Source organism: Eleutherodactylus coqui, chromosome 5 (genome assembly GCF_035609145.1).
Source record: "Eleutherodactylus coqui strain aEleCoq1 chromosome 5, aEleCoq1.hap1, whole genome shotgun sequence".
NCBI classification, from domain to species: Eukaryota; Metazoa; Chordata; class Amphibia; order Anura; family Eleutherodactylidae; genus Eleutherodactylus; species Eleutherodactylus coqui.
In genome coordinates, this window is record NC_089841.1 from 126,229,067 (window position 1) to 126,246,407 (window position 17,341).

Below are 17,341 nucleotides of genomic sequence, written 5' to 3' on the forward strand. Positions count from 1 at the left end.
CTCCCCTCTGTTCTTCCCCCCTTTCCCCCGCAGCTCTGTGCCCGCTGCCGGCACCCGAACCTGCAGTCTCGAGCGGGGAGATACTCGCTAAAGGCAATGCTCGCTCGAGCAATTGCCTTTAGCGAGTATACTCGCTCATCTATAATTTTAAAGGATATTATGGCTTCAGCAAGTAAAGGATATTCATGGTATAATGAGAAACTGAGGAATTGATACAAAAAGTATATAGGAAGATTCTACATTGTGTTCAGGATCTGGGCCTACAGTCATACAATGGCAACCATTAATATTTACACATAGAGAAAACAAGAGTATGACAACTGTACTGTAACGGTCTATGGACCTGTGTGGTCATCATATGATCAGGATAGATTGTCATTTTCTGTGACTAAATAATGATGGTGCCCCTTTAAATGACTGTAAGCAAAGGCCTTGAAAACCACGAGAAATTAATTCACAACATATATAACTAAATTGTGTATTCCACATAGACACTTCCAACGTTTTATAGTACCAAAGTGCTATTAATATAGTCAAAATACTTTAATACTCACTTAAAAATTAAAGCATGCACTATCTTGGCGTGTAGTACATGTACATACATGCCAAGTTAGTGCATGAGATTTAGCGGCACGCAGCAGTTAGGCATGTCATGGCATACTTACTGTGTGCCCGTGCACAAGAGATTCTCGCATGGGATGCCGGCTCACATAGTCGTTTGAGCCCGGCCTAAACTTTACATGATCAAAGTGGTAATAATCCATTTAAGCATGTGTTAAATTGCATTTCTCAAACAGTAGTGTTGAAACTTGTTTTGGGTCGAACTCTACTAAGTTTGGTCATTCGTCTTGGCGAAATTCACTAGAATGGCTTCTTCTTTATTCCTTTTTCTTATTTCTTACTCCTTTCTTCTTCTTTCTTCCTCCATCTTCTTCTTCTAAAGTGCTATACACTAGTGTTAGGGGTACTGGTGAAGTCTGGGTTCTGTTCAGACTCATTCAGACCGAACTAAACTTTTATCCCAAATTTAATGAACCTGCCGAACCGAACTTTCAAGTGTTCACTCATCACTAACAGGAGTGTTAGGCTATTTGAAAAAAAAAAGCCATAAAATTGGATATTTTATATGCTTTTCATCTTTTAAGGATTATACCCATTAAAAGTGATAATGACTCTCTTAACATTGACTACATTGATAAAAATCATAAAGAAGCCAGAGACGTACCGTTAAGTTCCAGGCTACCAGTGCAAATTCTGTAACAGGACGCCCACAAACTACCATGTGCCATTTATAGGACTGGTTATGTTCATATGGCAGAGGGGATTTTGGGACCTCTCAGTCACCAAGGCCTGGGTACAATTTGCCTCCCCTATAGCTGTATGTCTTGGAGAAAAAGTTGATCTACTGTTGACCTGTATGTGTCCTCATTTTTTGGCCCAGTTCAAACTTCAAAGCTGAAAAAAGTGATTTGGCTGCGTGCTTGCTTTATTTGCGCATGACTGTTGTATAAAGTTGTACACCCTTCTTGATTATATATACAATTCAATGAGTGCTGGCAATCAAAGTTCTGATTGTCTATTGAAATCCGCATTGTTCTTGGCTTGATCTGATAGAAAAGGATGTGCAGATGTTCAATACTACATGCAGAATTCATTGAGGTTATTATCTTGCTAGTCCCTGGTTTCTGCTCTGTAAGCCACCTGAAACACTGTGCCAGACCGTGGAAGCAGATGTGCATTAGATCACATTAGTTAAGGACTTTTCATGCTCCGTGTATTTGCCTTTTTATTGCAGATGAATAATGGTTTTGTGTCTTATTCGGTGAATTAGAAACACAAGCCAACTAGTGATATTGAACTGCAGGTCGTTTGTGATACAGTCTGTATTAGTTTATTTCATCCAGCCTCTCTCATGTCTTTACACGGGCAAGCAGCACTTATTGACTTATTACTAGTCTGTTTTCTGCTTTTTCACAGACTTGTACCGAATTGCCAAGTTTTCACTCAGCTTGGATATATTACAAACCTTTCATTTAGTAATTGGAATGGGGTCTATAGAGTAATGAATCAGTGACTGAAGAAACTGTAAAAACACATCCTTCATTAATTTTTAATTACATTTATTGTGATGTTTTAACTGGGCAAATTCAGTCTGCAGTGTGCATGGAAATGTCAAATCTATGCACAGTCATGGTCACACATATGCAGAGGTAAATGTCGTTTGAGTGCACATTGGATGCCAAGTGTTGAATATTTAACATTATATGCCGGCTTTTGAATCCTACACAAGTACAGAGGAGTTTTATAGAAGAGTACCAAATGATGATGTGCTCTTATTGAATGTACTTTTTACTGAACATGGTGGCTAGATTATTTCCATTGAGATCAAGGGTATACAAATGACTTCACATATTGAAATATAAATTAAATGCTACATAAATAGTATTACATTACCTTCATGAACTTCTATATGTTCTAATGGTACAAGCCATGTTTAGGAGTAGAGATGAGCGAGTGTACTCGCTAAGGCAAACTACTCGAGTGAGTAGTGCCTTATGCGAGTATCTGCCCGCTCGTCTCTAAAGATTTGGGTGCCGGCGGGGCAGAGCGGTGAGTTGCGGGAGTGAGCATGGAGGAGCGGGGGGGGGGGGGGGGGGAGAGTGAGAGAGAGATCTCCCCGCTCTCCCCCGCCGCTCCCCGCCCCCCGCCGGCACCCGAATCTTTAGAGACGAGCGGGCAGGTACTCGCATAAGGCACTACTCGCTCGAGTAGTTTGCCTTAGCGAGTACGCTCGCTCATCTCTATTTAGGAGCTATTGTTGTAAGTGCTCTCTGCTATTGTGATTGCTGTACTATTTCGTGATATGATTGGGCAATTTTATTTCCTGTTGAGTTTCGGATGTGCCAACATGAACATCATGTGATTGTTCTCTTGTAATCTTGTAGATATAATACCTTTTAATGTCTAACAAAAATACATGATCTTATTACAAGCTTTTGGACCTCTCCGGATCCTTCCTCAGGTATAATGAAATTAGTCCACTGGTAAGGAATGTGACAGTTTTATGATCTCTAAATTGGTGTTAGGGGGTCACAGGCCTGTGTGTTATCTCTCCTTCAGACCTGCAAATAAGAAAATTGAAAGGATACCTCTGCAGCGCCACCTATTGGATGGCAGCATTCTTTAGGATCAATGTACTTTTTTTTTACCAAGTCTGTAAAACCCTTTCTCGGTGCTCTCCTTAAGGAGAGACGAAGCCATCCCCAAACCCACTCACCCCTAGGTGTCTCCACACAACTCCTGGGTGCTCTCCTTAAGGACACCCCTCTTGACCTCCTTCAGGCCTATCATATTGTTCACTGATGCAAGAACCATGCGCCGAGGTTCATTCCATTCTTGAAGGTATCAAAGTCCATAAATTTATGCTCCCAAATTCTTTTGTGACGCTGCGACTTGAAGTTGCTCTTCAATATGATGATTCTCATCTGTTCCATGTGATTTCATTGACTAGAAAAATGTTTTGCCACAGGTAATTCCATCTTTCCCTCTCTAATTGTGTGAACATCTGTATGCTACAATGTTTTTTTCTTGAAACTTTTTACTTAAAGGGGTACACCGGTAACTTCACGTTATCCATAATCCGCAGAATAGACAATAACCAGATGATTGGTGGCGGTCTGACCGCTGGGACCCCTACAAACCTCCAGAACAGGGGTCCCATGTTCTTCAAGAGACTAGCATAATGAATGCAGCAGCAGCACACATGCTCGGGCATAGCGCTATTCATTTCAGCAAGAGCAAGGGAGATTGCCAAGCTCTTGAACTCAGCTACTTTCAGGGCTCCCACAGAAATGAACGGAGCAGTTGACGAGCATGCGTGTGCCCCGCATTCTGATGATTGGTGAGGATTTCAGTGGTTGAACCTTCACAAATCAGTGAGTTATTCCTCATCCTTCTGTTGCACATTGCCAAGCCATACATTAACACTCTAATTAACATCAATGCTAATATCAAAGAAAGTTGCAATGTGTTTAACATGTGCTATAAAGTGAATACATTATATGCACTTGACTGTGATTGGAGGGCTTTGGGTGAACTCTATCCATAACTCTAATATATCAGTGGTTGTAGCATTGGTTGTCAACCTAGTACACTGTGGATGCCTCATCTGCAGCCCTTGACTCCTCAAAAGGGGCTTTCCTCTCTATTAGAAAGTTGGACATTATATTCAATGCCCTGCACCCCCAGTCTGTTGCAGAAAGGTGGCGGTACATTTCGCCTCTCCATTATAACCTATTGCAGTTCTTTGAACAGCCACGTGAGTGCATTCAGCTCTTTGTGTGACTTCCCTTTAATGTAGTGGAGGTTTATTGTGTTTAGAGCATTTATGGCAGGACCTAACTTAAGTATAATTAAGAAACTGTATTTACTCCTTTAAGTGTTGATCATACCCACACTAAACATGTAGGAGTTGGAATTTTGCAAAGTCTGGCACTCTGGAATTTGAAGATAATATATGGTAGTAGAAAACTAGTATACAAGTGAAATCGGGGAGACAGGAACTTCTGATTGTTGCCCCTGAGTTGCCAGTTGTCCACCAATGAGCCGTAGAGCTCCATTGTAAATATCTTTTGTGCTTTTTAACTGTACGTTTATTTTAATCATTTGACTCTCTGTATTCATAAAATGTACTCCCACTCATCGTCTCGAAATAAGATACCAAGAATAGAAGAGAATGTGCATCAACTTTGTCTGCAGGAACTCCATGCACAACAACAAATAAACAGGAAAACACAAAAAAGGTTAAGAAACCACATAAGAAACAAAATCACTAAAGATGAAACAAAGACAGACCAGCTTGATTTCAAAACAAATATCACAAAATACCATTCAGATCCAGTTATATTATGGAACTTTCTCCTTATGTTTTGTACAGTCTATGATTGTACATCTCTGGTATCACTGTATGGAAGTAATCTATTTCAAGAACCGCTGTATAGACTTCATACATATTTACTATATAGGAATTAGTGCTCAACATTGTCTTATGCAAATAAATACTCATTAAAAACAATTATCCTAAATTAAAGGAGATGTCCCGCGCCGAAACGGGTTTTTTTTTTTTTAAACCCCCCCCCCCGTTCGGCGCGAGACAACCCCGATGCAGGGGTTAAAAAAACCACCCGCACAGCGCTTACCTGAATCCCGGCGGTCCGGCGTCTTCATACTCACCTGCTGAAGATGGCCGCCGGGATCCTCTATCTTCATGGACCGCAGGGCTTCTGTGCGGTCCATTGCCGATTCCAGCCTCCTGATTGGCTGGAATCGGCACGTGACGGGGCGGAGCTACACGGAGCCCCATAGAGAAGAGGAGAAGACCCGGACTGCGCAAGCGCGGCTAATTTGGCCATCGGAGGGCGAAAATTAGTCGGCACCATGGAGACGAGGACGCCAGCAACGGAGCAGGTAAGTATAAAACTTTTTATAACTTCTGTATGGCTCATAATTAATGCACAATGTACATTACAAAGTGCATTATTATGGCCATGCAGAAGTGTATAGACCCACTTGCTGCCTCGGGACATCTCCTTTAATAGTTTTCAAAAAGTTGTTCTTTCTCATGAATTGTTAATACAGTCCTTGCAACCATCATGACGTTATTATGTAGTTCCCTGCAGGTAGCCATACATACTTCATGGAGATGTTGACCTAGGTGGTTTGAATTTAAACCCAGGATCACAGCTGGTAAGTGGTATTTGCTATGCCACTATGCTATCAAATAAGTATATGGATTAAAGATGACTTTTCAGAACACACTGTGTGTACATGAGGAATAGCACCATTTCTAGCCATTATATGAGTTACATCCTGCATTTTCACCATTTTCCACCTCTGCAGGCTGTATATCTAGTTTTCACTTCTCTCTCAGCTGGTGGGAGGAGTGTAGATGCCATACTGTGTTGTATTTACTCTGTAAACTGTATCAGGGAGAACATTAGAGAATTACTGAGCAGTGTAGAGGTAATTCCAGTAGCTGGCAACACAGGAAATCGTTCAGCTATTGTAGCAGCCACATCTGTGTGTATCTCTGCTTCTGGTTGCTTTCTTCTCTTCTCCTGCTTCTTCTTGTTTTCTACCTTGTAATTTCAGCCACTAGAAAGGGACAGCGCTTTAGAGTGATTTTTCGGCACAAAAACGTCATTTTCAGTATATAAAGTGAATTGCACTTTTGTTGTTCTCACAGTGGCTATCACATAAGCACAAGTTTTTGAAAAGTTAGTGACCATTTAGTACAAGTATGTAACCACCTGTAAGAGCATAGTGGGAAGTGAAACTTTATGTTTTTAAGGAATTTTCATGCAAATTTAATATAATTTGCCTGTGAATAGATTTTCCTACAATAAAAAAAGACTAATGAGATTCGTATTTGCTTTCATGAGGCAACTGATTTAGCTTTTAAGCAAATGTCTTAGAAGTTAAATATTTCTAGAGGGTCTTTTGGGGTGGTTTTTGCATTATTCTTATTTTTATAGACTCAGGGTACAGTATTAAGGCTGCCTGCACACGAACTGGTCGGATTCCCCATGCGGGAGCCCGCAGCGGAATCCAACCCTGTGCCCAGCTGGCGCCCACTCTTTCTTGCATTTATTCTGTATGTGGTCCGGACATGCGCAGTACAGATTTTTTTTTAATCCCTGTTTTTCCCGCACCATCACTAGGTGATGACGTGGAATCCGCGATCTTTCCATAATGCTAATTGCATAAGGGCCTCGGGTTGGATGGCTTCCATTGACTTAAATGGAAACCATCTGTGCGAAATCCATGCAACGATAGAACATGGTGTGTTTTTTTTTTCTATGAGCGCAGACATGAGCATGTTCTATTCCTGCTAATGGATATAGAATGCCATGGATCGTCCGCGCAGGTGATGATCGTGGATTCCGCGATCCAAATCTGGGCGTCTGCAGCCGTCCTGAGCTGATTTATGCCTAATTTTAAATAGAGAATCATTTGTATTACTTAATTTGTTTCTGTGAAGTTAATATTTCCAATTTCTTTCCATTGTGTACTGTGTAATGGTTCATGTTCCAACACGTCACAGAAATAACAAACAGGACACTTTGACACCGACCCCACTCTAAATTCTTAATTCTTCAAATTTCTCTATTCTTTTTCACCTGGTAATGTTTAAGTGTATTTCAATGCTTTCTTTTATCCAGGATGTTAGTAAGGGCATGCCAAGAACAGGAAAATAGCAATAGAAAACAACAGCATTGACAGTGACGTCTAGTAATCTACTATATGCTATAAAATGCATTTGTTCTATATTCCGTTTCTGTTATTGTTTTTCTCTGCTAAAGAACATATGTATTGTGCAGGACATTTTTTAGATTATTTACACGCACCACATAGAAACTGGACGTTCCTGCCCCCTTTGAGACTCCGTGCCAATGAATGCTTTGATGAAATCAATTTCTCAAAGTCCATACCATACATGGAAATAAACATGTATGCAATAAGCAGTACTGAATATATCTCCTGGGTCTGTAAATCCGAATCAGCCAGTATGAATGTAACCGGGAGAGGGGCCACCACTGCATGGCTACATAATGGCGAAGAAGGCTACAAATTGGCATTCCTCTCTTATCGCTTATAGCTCTGAGATATGGTACAGTACATCACATGTATTTAAATAATGAGTCCAAGCAATAAAGAAGTCCAATATAGAGAGCCGAGTTCTGGGAGCACAGACGTCAGAATGGTCAAGAACACCGCAAAGGTCAGAACCAGAATATGTAAATTAACGGGGGCCTTTGGTCTCATTAGCCATTGTGACAATTGCTTAGGCATCCTCCATGGGGGAGAATGCCTAATACAGTCTGAGGTGGATTGGAGGAAAATCTAATAGGTGCGTGCGTGCTGGCCCTTTAGACGAGAGAGTGGGCATTGGTCATATGGGTAGACACCAAGGAGTCAGTAATGGCGCGAGGGCGGCATGCAGGATGTGGAGGAGGATGGTGCCCGACCGCAATCCCAGATGCAGATGAGCAAGGGTTGGCACGCTGTGGCACATACACAAAACTGACAAAGAAAAAGTCTTTGTATACTAGGTGGGTGACTGAATGACTAAAAGACCAACAAGTTCCGGTATGATGTGAATATTGTGACTGCAATTACATTGGGAAGAGCAGCTCTGAAGCATAAACTGCTGCTCTAATTAGGGATAGAGTTCAGATGGATAGGGATATTTACATGCAAGTATATTTTTATGGTTTTTACAGATACAAATTGAAATTAAAGAACAAAGTAAAGATGATTATCCTCAATGTTTCTAAAGAAACTAATGTAATGTTTTTTTAATGTATCTGTTTGTTGTTTTTCCAGGTGCCTGTTGTGGAAAGTAAACTACACATATTAAAGTAAGTGCATTTTATAGTATATTTTAATGTCAGATGGAGGTTCGGTATTCTGTGGCATAACCAAATGCAAAGGCAATAAAATGCTTGAAACTAATTACGTTCCCTGGGATTGGGGTGATGGTGAATGCTTAACGATTTCCACATATAGCTCAGATATCGCTTTTAATTTTAAGACATAGTTGTCAACTTGTTATAGTTACATATGAAAATTATACTTATTTGCCCAGCAGCGGGGCAGGAGGAATACCCTGCTGCTTACAGCAGGACATTTAAATGGTGCTGCCCAGAAGTATCTTTTAAATGTCCCCTTGTAAAATCCTGCTAGTCCCCACTGGGATTAACGGAACCCTCGGGGAGTCCCCTCATCCCTGCGACAACTAACAGGAGTTAACAGAGGGACATTTAAAAGGTGCTTCTTGACAGAAGCACCTTTTAAATGCCCTGCTGTAAGCAGCAGGTATCTATTCCCAGCGCAGGAGTTTCCATTAATTCCTGCTCCCATAGGAGTCAATGGAAACTCCTGCCCAACGCGCACCTAACATAGTGCATTTTCGATCTTTTTTAGAAGCGCGCTGTTTTGCGCTGCTAATTCCTCGCATATCAACGCTTCTATAAGAAACCATTGGTTCTTTTAGGAGTGTTAATTTTCTGCAAACATATAACACACTTGTCTGACTGAGGCCTAAAAGGTATTTTAATTTTATTTATCCATCACAGTTCACAAAAACATGGTCTTCATCGTCATTTAAAGGGATTTTCCATAATCAGAAAAGAAATGGCTGCTTTCTTCCAGAAAACTTCTATAAGCATAAAGGGATGCAGATAATTTTAGTTCATACAAGCAATGAACCAGATTTAATTTTCGTATCCGAATTAACTACCTTTACTTGAGAATTTATCACCTCTTAAAGCAGTATTTGTGTAAAGTTAATTACTGCTTGTCATACACATGTCGGCTGTTGCCCAGAAACATATTTTACTGCTAATTAGGAGATGAACATATGGGAAAACACAGCTTTTTAATATAAATATGTAAGGGACGTTTTAATGACATATTAAATGCCCAGGCACACCATAAATGACATTATAGGTTTATTTCATGTTACAACATTATTTATTTTGTCTGGCATATGAGACATTACCGGGCAAAATAAATATTCTTTACTTCATGACTTTATCTCGTAAAGTTATTTATGGTGTGCCTGAGCCTTTCATATGCAATTACATAGCAGTTCTCTGAGGTCCCCATTTGTTTGCATTGCACCCAAATGTTCCTTTGAAGATGTCTTTCCATTAAATGGCTGCTTTTACACTTTGAATTAATTACAATATGCCACAATTTCCAGCAAGTACATTTATTATGAGACAATTCTGGCCATTGATCTTGTCATTCTGCAACCTCCAAACAAGAGGTCTAAGTAATAGCAGGATATATTACCCATTACTAATCTGAACTATACAGTTGCACTTAGTAGTTGTCTCTAGCTATATTATATAGCGCAGATATATTCTTTCCTGTTACAAACATTTTAAAGGTGAGGTCTAATTTGCGTAAAAAATGACAGCAAATTGTTCAAAGATTTTGACACAATTTTTGTTGTAAACTAAGCCAACTGCAAATTAGTCAACACTTAGACTAGGCAGTCTTAGAAATTGGCAGATTTAGGCTACCCTCTCATGGGCAGAAAATGCTGCGGAATTTCCATTAGCAGAATTGTGCAGAAATTCCGCAGCATTTACAGTATAAGGGCTTATTCAGGCGGCCGTATATCGGCCGGGTTTTCACGCCTGGCCGATATACGGTGTTCCTCTCTGCAGGGGGAGGAGGGTGGAAGTGCACTGAGCTAGCCCCTCCCCCTCCCATTGCAAATAGTGGCGAGGGGAGGAGAGGGCCTGTTTATGCTGCAGAATTTAGCCCTTGAAATAAAAGGGTTCATTTAAAACATGGCCAATTAGGTGCAGATTTGCCCACCCGCAGTAATTTCGCCACATGTGAAGGTACCCTTATTATTCAGCAGAGCTTTTTAAATAAATCTGGCCTATTTAGTCTAAGTTTGCACTGACATTTAGATAGTATTAGTAAATGAGCCTCTATGTGAATGCGTTAACTCAGAAAGTGCAATAAAAATTGGTATGCTATACACATTTAGAAATCAGGGTCCAGCGAGGCTGACTGTAAAAGGAGATAATATAAGCTAGCAGGGGTCTTGACTGCTGCAGCATGCAAAGTCCAGAGCAGAAAATGAGAAGAGGATGGGTGAGGGTATCTAAAGATGTAGCAGGTCATATCCATCAGGTGGCATTAGTCCCTTTAGGCCATGTAGTCAAGACAATGGTGGGCACATATTCTAAACTTGTTGTGTTGTAAAATGGGCATCTTGGCAGCCATTAGTTTTGCTCTTCATGTGCACCTAGTGAATGCCCCTGATTAACATTCACCTATGAACATTTCTTAGATCTGTACTGTGCCAACTGGCATGTGCTTATCTTGGTGTCATTGTGGTAGAGAATAGCAGGCACTGCTTTATCAGGGATGTCAGCTGTATATTATTACAGCCTATTCAAAATGATAACAAATGTAGGATAATTTATCTGCTAATTTACTCCAGAAATTAATAATACTATGAATGAACTCCAAATCTTTCAGATGGTAAACTACAGAAATTTGCTGTGCCATCACTACTTGTGTTGTTTTAGGACTTGGCACAGCACATTCATTATGCTGCGGAGTTCTTTTTAGATACTGTATATTTGCACAGCTGCACTTGGTCATATTTAGCACAGCGTTAAGGGAGGACTATAGAGACGATAGATAAAAGAAATATGGACTTCAGATAAGGGCTGATTAGAACTATTAGTATTAATTTCCACCGCACTAATATGTCCTTGACAAAGCAACAGAAATGCAAATGGAGGAATATTTGATGTTCTCTGTAGAAGAACAGTTGTTATAGTCAGAGACCTATTGTCAGCTGCTGTCCTCTGTGAACCAATGCTTTTTAAATGAGGTCCATCTACTGTATACGCATCAGCCAAACTATAAAATACATGTATGTATGAATATACACACATGTGCATTGACACAGTTAGATGCAAGTATGTACATCTATACACAACTTCTGTGCAGGGCCAGCTCCAACTTTGTGCGGGCCCTTAGGTGACAGTCTCAGTGGGCTCCTTTGTAGTATGTCACAACACATGTGACAGTAAATCTGCAGTAGCAGATACAATAGCCATATAACTATAGATACCAGCTCTATAGACCATATACAGTAAATGATTAAATTACCATTCTATCCAGTGATCACAAATGACGTTCTCTCTGACTGGAATTGTTCAGTTTCTTTATTTTTCTTTATTCTTTTGTATCCATTCCAGACCACCATGACAGCTTCTCCCGACTACAACTTGTCTCTTGTGATATTTGACACAAAAACATATTTGGCTCCTTGCATTTCCAGCACCTTTACTACATTATCTACATCTCTACACAACTCCCCTTTCTATATTACCAAAGATACTAGTAATGTCACCTGTGTTACCCCAGCTGAACTGTCCCCATTTGTGTGCCCCTTGTAGGTCCCAAAGAGTAAGTGCTACTTATAGTCACTCTCACACAGTAAAAGTGCCCCATTAAGCAATAATGCCTTGTGTCACCATTCAGTAATACCCCCTTTTGCCTCTGCTCAGTGAATAAGGCTAAAAGGGGAAGGTTTACAAATACCCCCTTTTAGAAATAATGCCCTTTTTAGAAACAGTCCCACCATTTGCCCCCTTTTTAGAAATAATGTCCCTTCTTATTAGTAATGCCCCCTTTTCAAAAATAATGCCCACTTTTTGTAATAATGCCTGCCCCCTTTTCAGAAAATATGCTGCCATTTATTAATAATGCCTCCTTGTCAGAAAATATGCCCAGGTTTAATAATGATGCCACCTTTTAGTAATAATGCCCCCATTTGCCCCCTTTCAGAAGTCATGTTCCCAGCCTCTCATTGTAGTTCATTAAAAAAAAAAACAGCACATACCTCCGGTGTTGCTGTAATGGGCATGCTGACCTCCATTTACTTCCGTTTTGTGCAGTCATGTGACAAATTGTCAAATGACCACACAACGCAGAAATGAGTGGAGGACGGTGTGTCCATTACAGCTGCCAGGAAAGTAAGTATGTGCTGTTCTTTCTAATTTATCACTCTTAAAATTATAATCAGGCCGGGGTCCTGACTGCTATATCTGACCCAGGAGCCCGGGCTCCCCTTGCTCAGGTCAGGCACAGGTGGAGTGGGCCCACCCGACTTAGTAGGCCCCCACATCTGCCCAGGTTTGATGGGTGCTGACACTTGGCCTGCTTCTGTGTTTGGGCTTTTACTTTTTATGCTATTTTTGTTGGAAGAGACTGAAGAGAGTAAATGAAAGGTGTGCAGCTGCTTTTTAAGTCAGCCCTTGAGATTTTTGTTCTCTATTTAGTAATTCCTATAGTATTTTAGGAATAAGACCATCATGGCATTTATCCTTAACATCTGTTTGAACTTTAGAGGAAAAGGAGATCTGCACTGTATATACAGCTTCACTTTCAGAGGCCTGGAAAACAAACCTTGCAATATCACCATTAACATTGGAGATATTTTCCTTCCAGATTTTTACAGTGGCATGAAGTTATTCTTCCCATCAATACACCACATTTCTTCAGTGCCAGATTTATAAAAGGAATAATAGGGTTCACATTTTTTAAAACATGATTAGAGATGAGTGAGCACCCAAATGCTCGGGTCCGCATTATTCGAGTCGAGCTTTTCGTAAAATTCAAGAGCTCTACTCGAGTAACGAAACCCATTGGCTACAATGGGAGACTCGAGCATCTTTGTATGTAGGACGCCGGGGAGGGGCCAAAAACTGGGGCGGGGTCGAACACGGCGTGATGATCGTTCGAGTAACGAGCACCATCGAGTACGCTGATACTCGAACGAGCATGAAGCTCGACAGAGTACGTTCGCTGAACTCTAAACATGATTTATTTATTTATACTGATGCACCTTCTGATTCAGTTCCAACTAATTCGGACCCAAGCAAATTTTTTGCAAAATTTTGGCAAATATGCCGAACTGAATTTTTTTAAAGTTCACTCATCACTACTCTTGATTGTGTCTATCACTAGTTGATCTGTTTCTATAGGAGCAGCAGATGCATTTTTTATTTTTCTTCCTTATTCTCTTTCTTTAACAAAGAAGGTTATTAAAAATAAGGCCACTTGAAAGAACCGGACATGTTTACCTCCTTAATATTAATGCACTTGTTTATTATTAATTGGATGGGGCGGGTAATATTGTCTATTAGTTTGATGAAAATAGCCGTAACAAGGCTTTGGTATAATGTTCTCATACTATTGCAGTTTGCCTTCCTTCTGAGGTCATTTGTGTCTACACTGCTTCTTTAATTAGGAGTTGTTACTGGTCGATGCAAAAAGGTTATTCACTTATTGAAGTGTTTGTGTCAGAATAAGTATTATTACAACACGTTTTTGCTTTCGTGTCTGTTTTGCTAGAAAACGCGATTCACGCCTCGAGAGACAAATCATCTTCCATTGAATCACTTAAATAGAAAAATGTTGGCTGTGTGCTCTCCGGTTTAAGCATCCATGCAGTCTGATAATGTGCTGATGCGTGGACACTGGCCTTGTGCTGTGATTTAATTATAAAATATAATTAAGAGATGATTAGAAAGATACCATGGGAAAGTTTATGCTTGCATTATATATTGCTCTCTTAATTAAGACTAGTGATCCTATAAAGGACATTTGATCCTTACTTTATTTGTGTCTTCCTTTGGTTTCGTCCATGGGCCAAGTAAAATAACTTATTATCTCCTAATAATAGCCACATAAAATACAATTTTTTATCACGTAGTGTATCATATAATGTGACAATTTTCATCTGAAATATTTAGTCACTGTACAAATACAGTCTGTGCTGCTGGGAAAATGTGGCATTCTATGGTGCACATGCAGAAGAATGGACAGCCATGTAATATATGGTCATACCACATCACTGGAGCAGCAGTGTAATGTTGTTGGGCCAACTCCTTTAATGTATGATAGAGGTATAATAATACTTATAATTTACATCTCAGCTACTACCGGAGCTTCTGTGAGTCAGCAATAAAGCAACGGCAATCACGTTGAATAGTGTGACAGTTGAGATTCGAGGTATCTGTCAGCCACAGTTTCCCTCTATACAGTGCTAATCACAATGTCCACTTAGTGTCAAACCCAACGAACCTCTTATGATACCGTGACCACTAATACATCATATGGCACCTGCCACTTCAGCTAATCACCGGCCTCAGCAGTAACCTGTTGAGACCAGAGATTGCCTGTAGCAGTCATGTCTTGTCGATGTGACGCCATCATTGCTGCCCAGTAAACAAAGACCATTGGGGGGGGGGGCACTGAAGTGGTAACACTGGTGCGGCATGGGATTCAACTGGTAAGTAATCATGCCTTTTATTACTTTATATCATTGCATGCCTGTTATTGTTACTCATTTTTTTTTATCTTGGAGAACCCCCTTTAATGTAAAAGGGCCATGTGCCATGGATTTACATGTGGTGTTTAACTGGTTAATTTTAGCTTGACCTTCAACTGCTAGTAAAGTCCAGGACAGCCATGTTCTGACTGGTAAGGCCACAGTAGAACAATTTCACAAGCTCGACTATAGAGAAACTTTTGGGGATCACAGACAAAGCACTGCCTAAAGAAAATCTAAACATAAGCACATAAGAGTTTTGCACCGTGTAACACGTTCTACCTCAATTTGCATGCAGCGCAGTTTTTTCCAACAAATTTGACGGATATAGCAGGAAAGAAAGTGGTAGGGAATATTTATGCTGCCTCATCAAATTCTGCCGCAATTAATTTTTCACTGTGGCTTCACATTTTCTTTAACCTTCCAGTTGATATATACTATATGGACAAAAGTATTTGGACACTGCATGTTTTTCAGAAAAAAGTGCTTTATTCTTCTATTTAGTAATGTGTTGGCCCTGCTTTTGCTTGTATTACAGCACAACACATTGAGGCATACTTTCCACAAGTTCTCTGTACGTCCGGGCAGGAATAGCTCGCCATTCCTTCTGCAAGGCTTTGAGAAGCGATGGTTGTGAAGATGGACGTGGGTGGCAGTGTCGTACCCGTCACTCCAGTCCGTCCCACAAGTGCTCAATCGGATGAATGAATAGTTATTACAAAAGGAGCAGGTTTTTATTTTACGCATGCCCTTCCCAGTATATCGTCTGGCAAACACAGTATTTGCATAATTGCTGATTTTCTGCAGTGTCCAAATACTTTTGTCCATATAGTGTAACATAGTAACATAGTATGGTAGGTTAAATGAAGACAATGTCCATCTAGTTCGGCCTGTTTCAACCCCCACCCAACTTGTTGGTCCAGAGCAAGGCAAAACAAAAAAAAAACAACCAGTCAATTTACCTAATTTGGATGAAAAAAATTACTTCCTGACTCCATAATGGCAGCCAGAGTAATCCCTGGGTCAACATTTGAGATGAGCAGCCCCGCTTGTCACCTAATGTCTATGTCCTGCAATATCATAGCGCTCTAAAAAGATGTCTAGTCCCCTCTTAAACTCCTCTATTGATTTTGCCATCACGACGTCCTCAGGCAGAGAGTTCCACAGTCCACTGCTGCATCAGTACGCATGGTTCATGCTGGATAAGTTATGCCTAGCCTACCTTTACCAGCCCTGACCTGACCATGACAACAAAATAGAGTATCACAAATCTTTAGTATGGTTAGGGAAGTCCATCACCAAATCATCAATAATATTCAGCGGTGTAGCTAAAGGCTCATGCGCCCGGGTGCAAAAGTTTATCTTGGGGGGCCCCCCAACTTCTCTTAACCACCTAACGCAGAGCTGTAACTTGAAGCTCCAAGGCCCCAATGCAAAACCTGTAACAGGTCCCCCAACTATAATGCTTTATTCATAGTACTGGGCTCCTTATATGAAGAAGAGAGGCCTTATGGGCCTTCTAACACTCTTGGGCCCAGGTGCAACCGCATCCCCTATAGTTATGCCAGTGATAATATTAAAGGGATTGTAACAAGTTTACAAGTTATCTTTTATCCACAGGATAGTACCATGCAGATGAAGAATAGTGGCAGCATCAATGGTGTAGTAAAATGAAATTTTATTTAATTCCATCCAGTAAAACTGCATGGAATTTTTACTGGATGGAATGAAATAAAATTTAGTTTTCACTACACCATTGATGCTGCCACTATTCTTCATCTGCATGGTACTACATTTGGATCGTGGTTTAGATCCTTAAACTGGGGCTTTTCATGTATATTTCCCTCACTGGATGCAGCTTGCTTTGAGTGCTGCCGGTGCCTTCAATTTGCTTTCTTATACACAGGATAGGGGATAACTTGCTGATCAGTGGGGGTCTAACTGCTCAGACCCCTGATGATCTCAAGAACGTGGGTCCTGTGTCCCCTGTCCTCCCCACTGTGGGGTTACTCACAGTACAGGTCATGAAAGTGCACTAATGCTACATTCACTTAAAGTGGGGCTACAGAAATAGCACCGTGGCAAGCACTCGGATATTTTCGGCAGCTGCATTAAAGTGAAAGGGAGTGCTGACCTCGCATGCTAGCCAGAGCTTCATTCACTCTGATGTCACTGCAGGGGAAGAAGCAACGCCCTCAGTGACAGGCAGAGAAGGACACAGGTCCCTATTCTTGAGATCGTCAGGGGTCTCAGTGCTGAGACCCCCACTGATCAACAAGTTATTCCCTATCCTATAAAAGGGGATAACTTGTAATCTTGGTACAACCCCTTTAATGATAAGAGAAAATAGCCCAAACTGTGTGTAGGTGGGTCTATAATCTGCATAGTATACAGTGTAACATC

The 17,341-nt window shown here is 40.7% G+C and overlaps 1 protein-coding gene across 2 annotated transcripts in view; it reads left to right on the forward strand.

Moving 5' to 3' along the window:
- Nucleotides 1–17,341, forward strand: part of SNCAIP (synuclein alpha interacting protein) — a 209,436-nt gene that overhangs the window by 43,478 nt on the left and 148,617 nt on the right. For both annotated transcript variants that reach the window (XM_066603114.1, XM_066603115.1), the window contains exon 2: nt 8,386–8,420. The gene's annotated coding sequence lies outside the window, so the exon portion shown is untranslated. The remainder of the gene's footprint in view (nt 1–8,385; nt 8,421–17,341) is intronic.